This window comes from Gigantopelta aegis, chromosome 6, assembly GCF_016097555.1.
Source record: "Gigantopelta aegis isolate Gae_Host chromosome 6, Gae_host_genome, whole genome shotgun sequence".
Classification (NCBI taxonomy): Eukaryota; Metazoa; Mollusca; class Gastropoda; order Neomphalida; family Peltospiridae; genus Gigantopelta; species Gigantopelta aegis.
In genome coordinates this window covers 83,700,749-83,712,081 of record NC_054704.1, presented here as the reverse complement: position 1 = coordinate 83,712,081, position 11,333 = coordinate 83,700,749, and positions in this window count along the sequence as shown.

The following is an 11,333-nucleotide window of genomic DNA, read 5'->3' as shown; positions in this document are numbered from 1 at the left end:
CTGAAATAAATTTATGCAATTTAATTTTATCATGTGCCAGTGTCAAGTAGCCTTGTGCTTGAAACTTGTTTGGGGTATCTGTAAAACTAAGCACACTGTACTACAATTTTGTGAAAAACTAGGATTGTTGTAAAAACATTCAGTTATATTGAAAAGAAGCCACTTTCTTTAGTCAATACTTTGTTGGAGTATAACATCATCACAATTTGGCAAACACACAAAATGACGTCATGTACTTTGATGTTAAATTTATAACAAAATGTGATTTTAACCCAAATCATTATTTATATTTTTAGCAGAATAACGATAACTTTTGTTTTTGAAAATTATCTGTGAACGTGATTAAAATGCAAAGTTATAGCAATACCCAGAACAGTGTGTAAAGTGGTTTACATTGTTTCTATAGCCTACATGTACGTGCATGTGCGTCTAAAATAAAGGCGTTTAGAGAAAACATAGCTGAGGTAATAAATAGAATAGCAAACTCGGTACCAGTTGTTATCAAATTTATGTTCCAAGTGAAATACTTTTCATTTGTCACTCGCTAAAGCTCGCGACAACTAAAAATTATTTGACTCTGGACATAAATTTGATAATAACTGGTATCTCATTTATTATCCTCTATATATCTCAGGCGCTTTGTTGTTCGTTCGCCTCGGACATGGTGAAGGGGTGGATCTAATTATACAGTCGTGCTAAAAAAAAGGCAAAATGGCATCTTGTCTAAAGGGGGGGGGGGGGTATTCGACACACACACACACACACACACACACACCCTGTATTCGCTTCTGTAGTGGCTTCAAATGATCTCTAAAATACGTTCACATTTCATGGCTCTGCAATACTAACGTAAAACACGATTTTGCTGTCGAAATTATCCATGAAGAAACGTTACTTTGAGCAAACCCAGCGAAAAACCACCTCACGGGCAGGTTTAAACAAGCAATACAATTATAACCCAGTGTTAAACTAGGATTACTGAAAACCAGACATGCGAAATGCACAGTAAACATGACCCAGGGTTTAACCTAGGTTTAAACCATATGTTTCCAAAACCCACCGATAACCTAGACGTATGAAATCGGCCCAATCATTTCCATGAGATAGCCTGACTCGGCATCAATCTTTAGTGCCGATGTTTGGGCAGTCACTAAAGCCTTGGAAGAAATAAAGGATTCGATTGCATCCAAATTTATCATCTTTATAGATTCACTTTGTCTACAAGCATTAAGCAATATGAAGGTGGAAAATCCCTTAGTTGGGATGGTGATACGGAAGTGCGTCTTTTTATCCATTGCCAATAAAGACATTGTATTTTGTTGTGTGCCTAGCCATGTTGGCATCAGGGGTAATTAAAAGGCAGATTCAGCTGCCAAGTCGGCTTTGGATTTGTCTCATGACAGGGTTGGTGTGCCTTATACTGATTTTAAACATAGTATCAACCAATTTATCTGTTCGAGGTGGCAAAATGATTGGAACGGTTGGGAGAGTGGCAGTCTTCCTATAGGCAGTGCAGGAAGGATGAAATAGTATTGTGTCGTGCTCGCATTGGTCATACCTACTTGACCCATTCATTTATCTTGAAGAAGGATTCTCCTCCTTAGTGTCAGCACTGTCTGTGTACTCTGATGTAAGTGTAAGCATCTGAAAGATCTACAAAATGTATATTTGGTCAAAGAAATGAAATGGATCCTTTTGATTCTATCCAGAACTTGTATTATAATTTCTACGTGATACTGACTTTTATTCTAAATTTTAATATTGCCTATCTGTGATATTTGTATTTTTCGCACAGTTCTTTACACTGTGTTCTTATTTAACTTTTGAATTTTTATATTGATGTTTATTATCACATTATTTTTGCATTTACCATAGTTTGACACTCAATAGCCGATGTATGTTTCCTGCTGGGATTTCATTAAACATCTATTCTATTCTATGATGCAAACACACCAACTATTATACCATTGAGAAGCTGCCTGCCCACCATCTATTGTTCGTTCTTAATGATGGTTGATTGGCCAACTCCCTTCTGTTACCACAGCCCACATGATTTTCTCGAACATATAACACTATATCTTAGGGAAGTTTATTTCAGAAAAAAAGGTAATACACCAGTTGAAATTAGAATAGTCATAACTAAATTTCCGACAATAAAACCACCGATATACGTCCGCAAATTGGAAAACAAAGTAGGGTTATACCCTAGTTCATAAAAATAAACTCGAATGTAAATGCACATTCGAGTTTATTTTTATGAACTAGGTTATCCCCTAATTTTGAGGGTGGAATTATGGAAATACACGATAAAATGGTCTCAGGTAAGCACATTTTCTCCGAATATCTGTATCATGTTTGCCCGAATTTGAGGTTTTGTTCCAGCAAAGGGCCCCCTCGCCCCCTGTCTCGTACATTTATGACTTGCCCTCCTGAACGTGACCCTGGCATGTGTTCATTCAATAGGAGCAACGCGATTGGTTATCCTTGTCTTCTTTAGTTTACCAAAAACATATAGAGTACATTTTGACATGTATAGTCTTGGAGAGTAAACCCGCTACATTTTTCTGTGAGTAGCAAGGCATTTTTTATATGCATCATCACATACAGGATAGCACATACCACAACATTTGACACATCAAGACTGTAATACATTTTCAGGGCCGCATCTCTGCACAAGGCAGAGTTGAATGGGCAGTTAGCATAATATTGGTTGATTCCATGAATAATTAACGAAAAATTTACCAATGGACCCACCTACGGGAATCGATCCTTGACCGACCTCGCATCAAGCGAACATTTTACTACTTTTATTGTATGAGTAGCAAATAATGGTATTGCTACGGGTACATTTTAGCGAAGTCAATACCCTGGATAGGCGTTTGTATAGTTCATCACAGTTAAATGGGTTTGAATTTTATTGTGGAGAGAAATTTTAGTGCGGGATTAATTGACCCTTTTAGAACAGAGAAATGGCTAGGCAGTAAGACAACTTTAACACACGAATCGTGGAGTAGTAATGGAAGGAAATGTTTTTGGGGTTTTTTAACGACGCACTCACACATTTTATTTACGGTTATATGGCGTCAGACATATGGTTACAGACCACACAGATATTGAGAGAGGAAACCCGCTGTCGCCACTTCATGGGCTACTCTTTTCGGTTAGCAGCAAGGGACCTTTTATATGCAACATCCCGCAGATCCTGATAGTACATACCACGGCCTTCGTTACACCAGTTATGGAGCACTGGCTGGAACGAGAAATAGCCCAATGGGTCCACCGACGGGGATTGATCCCAGACCAACCTCACATCAAGCGAATGCTTAATCCACTGGGCTATGTCCCACCCCACTTTTACAAAAATAGAAAATGAAATTTACAAATAACAAATTGTAAATAGTATACCCTGATCATTTAGATAATGGATTAATCCATCATATTCATATTTAATTTTCAATGTCTGCATAAGAAGGCATTTATTTAGCTGAAATTAACATTACATATAAAATGGAAAATCTACCCTGATAAAATTGAAATCTGAAGTTTATAATTTTTGCAAAAACTACCCCTAGCATATATAGTACATGTGCAGCTTTGGTGCAATATAAAGCCCTGACATTAGCAAAATATCATGTACCACATTGTTATGTCAGTTGTTAGGTCATTTAACCCCATTCTCTCACCTTACCTGTAGGTGGTTGATAATGAATTAACCCACGACTATATATTCATTTTTACATATACTGTATATATATATTCATGTTTACATATCTGATACAGGCGTTAAAAAAACAACAACAAAACAACAACTATGCGATATATTATATTATTCACGTATTATTAATATTATGTCACGTTTACAAACGATTAACTATGCAGCGTTGTTTGCAATCCGATACATCTGTCATAAACTCAGTTGCTGAGTTGACGGCAGGTGTATCGGACTACGTAGGTACGTCAAAACATCGGAAGTACAGATTAGAAGAAAAAAAACACATTGAAAAACGCTCAGTTATAGAACTGATTTGTATTACTTAATATTTATTAAATGCTCGTTACAACAACACAGATCTATATTTGGCATAATTTACTAGGGAATTAGACCTGCTTGTTCATATTTATGTTTATTTCCCGCGGAAACATCAGACTCGTTTGTGACATGGGGCGTGGCTTATGAAAAAGGGCGTAGCTTAAAATCGCATTTCGCGAGATGTTACGTCCTGCTGGCTACGATTAAGTATTTCCGTAACATATCAGCCGGCGTCCGCGCGATTTTTCTAATCGCAGGAGTCGCCGTGGGATTTAAAGCCCGTGGATGAATCGGGCGAATTTCATATCTGCGACGTGTGCCCTCACATATTAGACGGGGCCCGGGCGGTGCCATTTGAACACTGGATCGCAGTGGAGACAGTGCGGCCGCCAGGGCGTCGACCGGACGCCGCTGGATAATCTGGTGGGCGCCGGCTGATCAAAGAACAGATCGGTAGGTGTCCTGGCAGAGCCCGGCCATGCGACTGGCGATTAATGTTGGGCACCCCCCCCCCCCCCCCCCCCCCCCCCCCCGGCGTCCGCGCCTCAAGTATATATATTGATGCGTTGTATAAACTTGTAGGGGCCGTTTAGAAGCCGCCGGGGGGGGGGGGGGGCGGTCGGAACCCTCGGGGCGCCCGGCCGATGTTGTTATAATCGCCCGGGATCCTGAGGGGGCCGTGAGGCTATCGTAGGGTGGCCGTGAGGGGCCCGTGAAAATCCCACGGCGCCCGGCGGATTTTTTCCAATAATCTTTAGCCGGCCGCCAGATCACCGGTCGCTTTCCGGCAGGCCGCCGGGCGGGGCCCTAGCGACATGTCTACGGGATTGCCACGACCTAAAATCACGCTTGGAAAATCGCAGATTTGGGAGTCAGGTTTTCACGCCCGCGGGGTTCGGGCGACCCCTAAAAATCGCAGCGGAGCCCGTAGAAATCGGGCAGCGTCCGGCCGGAAACCCCGCGAAAATGCCCTTTTTGGCCTGTTTTAGGAGTCGCGCGGGCGCCGCGACCGATAGGTGAGGGCCGCTTTATATGAATAAATGTTGTTATCCAGATTCGGGCGTTTTCGTCTAATTCGTATATATGTATATAAATATTAAACTTCACAATAGGATAAATAGTATAAAAAGTTAGTTTGTTTTGTTTAACGAGACAGCATTGAGGTTATTAATCATCGGCTACAGGATAGCACATATCACGGCCTTTAATATATCAATCATAGTGATATAGCCCTACGGGCGCACCTACGGGGATTGATCCCAAACCGAACGAGCATCGGGCGAGCGCTTTGCCACTGGGCTACGTCCAGCCCCTATAATAGTATAAAATCATTTGATACATGCATGCATGTTTGTGTGCATGTTAGCCAGAATGATTCACTAACATAACTAAATTTATATATATTTGATCTAACTGATATAATAAAAAAACAGTTGGCGATACATAATTATTATAAATAAACTAAAATGTTTTAAAGTATTTTAAAAAATGCTTTCAGTTAAGGACCACACAGCTATTGAGAGAGTAAACACGCTGTCGTCACTTCATGGGCTACTCTTTTCGATTAGCAGCAAGGGATCTTTTATATGCAACATCCCAAAGACCGGATAGTAACACCAGTTGTGGAGCCCTGGCTAGAACGAGAAATAGCCCAATGGGTCCACTGACGGGGATCGATCCTGGACCGACCGCGCATCAAGCGAACGCTTTACCACTGGGCTACGTCCCGTTCCGCCCCTGGAGTAGTAATGGAGGTAACTAGTGTAGTAGAGTTGTCACATATAGTAGTAAAATAGTGCAAAATGTGACACTAACATGCCACTTTGCATGCAGTTAGGCCGTCATGTGTAGAGTAAAATTTGATAAAGGACCAACCTGACAGTGACCCATATTGGCCAGGTGACACCATGATTCAAAATGTCATGTTAGTATCACATTTTGCACTATTATATCATACTATACTATAAAAGGAAGTACTCCAGTGGACCAAATGAGAAAAATTCAAGGACGAATTCAAGGCAGGAGACGAAGAGGACTTGCCGACCCACCCCCTCAAAGAAACAAAACAAACAAATACCTTCAAGGCATTAAAATGTTTACAATTTTCATTTTAGTGTCCTTTTCAGGCAGTATGTTGATTGCATATAAAGTATGTGAACAAACACTGTTCACATTTTTATATACGTTCTATCTTACTTGTAGCCCGAGTACTCTGACTGTAAGAGAGCTAGACGGACATTTGGACATAAACACGCTCTCATTACAGTCAGAGACCAACCTATGTCTTTTTTTGGCAATTCCTGACTACCAAACGGTAGGCAACGAGTCCCGCTCTAATACCACAACAATCCTATGTTTGACGTCAAATACCTTTACATCAATCATTTTTGAGTTAAGTGATACAAAAAAATCCACATATTAATCACTAATGCACATACTACAGAAAGAAACCCGACAGCACCCACATTCAGCTACGCTTCGTGACACTCCGTCGCAACAATTACAAAGCTCGGCGATCTATTTCGAGACTGGGCGATTCCGCCTTGTGCAGCAGTTACAGGGGTCATCTCATAAGAGGAGGCAGTACGTAGCACATACTTTTGCCGTATCCTGTCAATAACACCCCAAATGTATCCTTCAAATTCAAAATGGAATCAATAATGTGTAATTGTTTTGGTTTAATGACGTAATGAAATCCAAATTCATCCAAAACGGCATTAGCCAACTCTTCCATGTTGTAACTTCGCCTGATATGAGACGGCCCCTGTAACTGCTGCACAAGGCGGAATCGCCCAGTGCGCGATCACGTGGTCTACGTCTCGCAATAGATCGCCGAGCTTTGCAATTGTTGCGACGGAGTGTCACGAAGCGTAGCTGAATGTGGGTGCTGTCGGGTTTCTTTCTGTAGTAAGTGTATTAGTGATTAATATGTGGATTTTTTGGTATCACTTAACTCGAAAATGATTGATGTAAAGGTATTTGACGTCAAACATAGGATTGTTGTGGTATTAGAGCGGGACTCGTTGCCTACCGTTTGGTAGTCAGGAATTGCCAAAAAAAGACATAGGTTGGTCTCTGACTGTAATGAGAGCGTGTTTATGTCCAAATGTCCGTCTAGCTCTCTTACAGTCAGAGTACTCGGGCTATCTTACTTGTAGACATTATGATGTCTAGTTTTTCTGTAAGTCATTCTCCACCATTGTTCCGCACTATTGTACATAATATTGTATTTCATTGTTATTATGCTGATAAGTTGGAAAACTTAACGCAATAAAGAACTTGAACTTGAACTTGAGTTGATCATGTCAGTGGAACGCACAATCAGCTTGTTTGGCTGAGATCTTAGAATGATTCCCCATTCAGGGTGCGTTATCGATAACAAAAATCCGATAAGACTGAGTTCACGTTTGTCGTGTTTATTTAGCACACGCCATTAAAAACTACCTTTGTTACGCTGCATGCACATTCAATGACAAGAACAGCAGTTTAGAATCCAAAAGGAAACCTACTGCTTCTACATACCGACTCTTATCATCGATTTGTGATTGATAATTTTTATATACATGTATTTATCGACTCCCGTTGGTGGACCTATTTGATTATTTCTAGTTCAGACAGTGCACTAGGGCCCCGTTCCACGCAAGAATTGTAGATAAGGTTAATTATTGTTTTTTAAAGGGACTGATCCTAGTTTTTAAACATTAAAGGCCTAATTACACTGGAGAGCGGTAACAAAAAACCGCGCGTTAACAAAAATAGAAATAGTGCTTTTTCAATGGATCCAATTACATGTACACGGAACGCGGAACGGCCCAGCGGCACAGCGTTAAACCGCTTCCGATAGAACTCAATCTAGTTAAAATTAACTCTACTTGTTAATTACTATTACCTGTGGATCTAACAGATCCCCGATGGAACTCATGTCCAGTTGACCTTTCATTCAACCAATCTAAACATTACTTGCAAAATCATGCCAGTGATTTGAAAAGAATTTGAAAACATTCGGAATTATGCCGAGAGTATACGAAGTGATTCGGGTGAATTACGAAGTATGCCGGAAACTAATTTCAATATAAAATTTTAATGTTGAACTTTAGTTTCAGGACGAAAAATAGCCATAAAATCTATTTATACTAGTATACAATCCAGAGTTTATTACTGCACTCCCCCACCCGTTTTTTTAAATTGTGAAATAGACCAACAAGTTCGCCCATTGCAAACAATCTCGCCCGATACTTTTAGCATTTGTATGCTCCCAAATAACGCTATAAAAGGCAAAGTGTGATTGGTCAATATTTAAATTATTATTTATAAATGAAATGTCACCTGGACATGGGAGTCCACGCAATGCTGTTAGATCTACTGGTAGACCAGTAGAGCTAATTTTAATTAGATTCGATAGAACTCGAAGCGATTTTTCTAAAATGCCGCGCGGCAAAATTACGCTTTCAGCCAATCGGGGAGAGTGCTGTATATAGTGCTTCAAAAAATCCAGTATTTATCAGAAGAATACCAAAAATATATTTATTGTTAATGTTGGTGGTGGTAGTGGTGGTAGTGGTGGTTGTGGTGGTAGAGGTGGTTGTGGTGGTAGTGGTGGTTGGTGGTAGTGGTGGTTGTGGTGGTAGTGGTGGTTGGTGACATGCTATATTTTGGTCGACTTGGTGTTTCTGAAATGATGCACCCATTCCCTAAACAAAACCGTCCCTGCAGTACAGGCATGTATATTTTGGTACATACACACAGATATCAGATCGTATGCATTTTTTAGGACCTAATATGGTGCATTATTTGGTAGGTTACCTTAAACATACTACAAACCTTTCAGTGGCGCTTATTGGCTTTCTCCAAGTTGTTTTCTTTTTTGTGATGTCGTTCTTCACAAGCTCCAAAACCACTTGCACCGACCAGTGATCCATAACTGGTTCAACAAAGGCCATTGTTTGTGCTATCCTGCCTGTGGGAAGATCCCTTGCTGCTAATCGGAAAGAGTAGTCCGTGAAGTGGCGACAGCGGATTTCCTCAAGGTCAAGGTTTTCAGAGTAAAACTGCGAAATCAAGCGTGGAATCTGTACTTCAGATGGTCCCGATAGTTGATCAAGAGCTACCGATGTTAAGAACTTTCTCACGTCGTCATAGGTTATAGAATGTCCGAACTTCTATAAGTTCCTTGCTCCCATGGTCATGGTGCATCTGAACCCCAAGACCAAATGCAATTGGTGTGTGTGTCTTAAAGACCGAGAAATTATACTGTGACAGATGCCAAGCACTTTCATGTCAGCATCACTTATGCCACAGCATGTAACATTGTTAAAGCATTCCTTCGATATGCACCATGCTATAAAGTCATACAATGTCTCTGGAACAAAGTTCTTGCACTTCTGTATGTTCAGGTCTCCGCTTGGAGCATTGTGGCTAGTTTGAAAGGTTATCCCAGACATTGCACTGCGAAGGATACCAGCAGCTCGATGCAGGATGACGACACTATCTACATCACTTGCATCTTCACTAGTAAATTCACATTCTCCTGATTCATTGATTTAAAGGTTCAGCGATGCAACTTTCTTCAGAGCATCACCAACACTCACCTCGCTGGAACAAACAAGATCGGTCTTGCCAGCTTGGGCTATGAATAATAGTTTATCATTAAAGTGTTTCTTCAGCTTCTCCTTAAGTTTCCATGAGGGATAGTCACTTGACACTATATCTGAAGGTCTACCTTCACTGATTATCTCAATGAAGCTTTCTGGTACTTGAGAGTATTGTGTTTTCGATTTCCCCACTCAAGCACAGAACAGCCTTATCATAATCATTCAGGGACTTCTGTGTTTCTGCCTTGGTTCGATCAGCCTTGATATTTCTTGGTGTAATGTAGCGACTGTAGCATGACCTGTGATATTTGGCATCGAATGTGAATAAATCCTGATAGGACAGCATTCGCATCTGAATAATATCATCAAGTCTTTCCACAGCTGCGTTCATTATGCGTTCACGGATTGATGCCCCAGTTCCGGTGGTGATCTTAGTAAGTTTCTCTTTCCTTGTGTTCGAAGTGTCACAGATAAAACAGTCAGTTCTTATGTTGAATGTAACCGTTTCAGTCCGTCGAATCCGCGTCGGACCACTAGCACTCTCAGACATGTCACTAGCCGTGCCCGTTGCTGCACTAGCAGGCACGTTTCGTAGGTACTTTAGATTACTTGCATGAGGTATATACCAAGCTCTGCATTTCGTGTGGTATCTAATTGTAACAGTTTGATTTAAAATGTCATCTTTGATTTCAGCTAGCCGTTCATGTACATCATCTTGACGGATTTCTGCAGCATGAATAACGGCTTTGATTCCATCCAGTGTTGGGTTTTTTTTAACAAATGGACTGTCTGTATCCAAGGGGCGACGACATATCACACAGTTGTCATTGCTGCTTTTTCGTCTCCTTTTCTCAGGGGGTTCTTGAGTGAGGCCCATCTTAATTTAACTGAAATAGATAGAGGAGTGATATCAGTATATCTGTATTATGTGAACGTGGAAGCAGTATTATTTCCTTCCATTTTAATAATATCTGTCAGTTCAGATGCTACTGTTACATTGTACTTACCCTGTCAATGATGGCATTAATTAAACTTGCTGCTTTGTGATGATTATGGCTACACATACCTACCCTCATTCATTAAAAAAGCAAAAATTCAAAAAAGTAGTTTGTGCGTTGTCGCAAACAGAGGGTTAATGGACCATGTTATACCCACTTCACCATGCTCAAACTGATTTTTCCATCTATGACACATCCTGGGTGATGAATAAAGTCAGGTCTGACACTGTTGTAACATGTATTGGTAGTAGGGTGCAAGAAAATGTCCATATTTTGGGTATATTTTTGGACCCTTAACCCCCTTATCGGCATAAAACTGCTTAAAATATATTGCTAAATGTCCATTTCATTGAAATACATTGATATAACTACCAATTCTAAAAAATAACAGGGCTGATTTCATAAAGTAAGCAAGTAACTGAAAATGTAATTTTTTCAGAGGTTGCAGCACACAAGGGGTTAATTCAGCATGTTGTACATGTTTGCTGCAACTACAACATCGTTTTTCAGAAACTAGAGATCCAGACGGTCAAAATGACACCGGTCCCAGCTTGTTATACCTCCGGTAGGGGTATCTCCTTAAATAGAGCCCTTTTTCAGCTTCGGCCACTGCACTAGTAATTTATATGCCATAACCGAAAAAAAAAAAAACCCAAAAATTATGGAGTTAATGCTAATTAATAATATAGGGTTGATAAATAATGCAACAGTTGT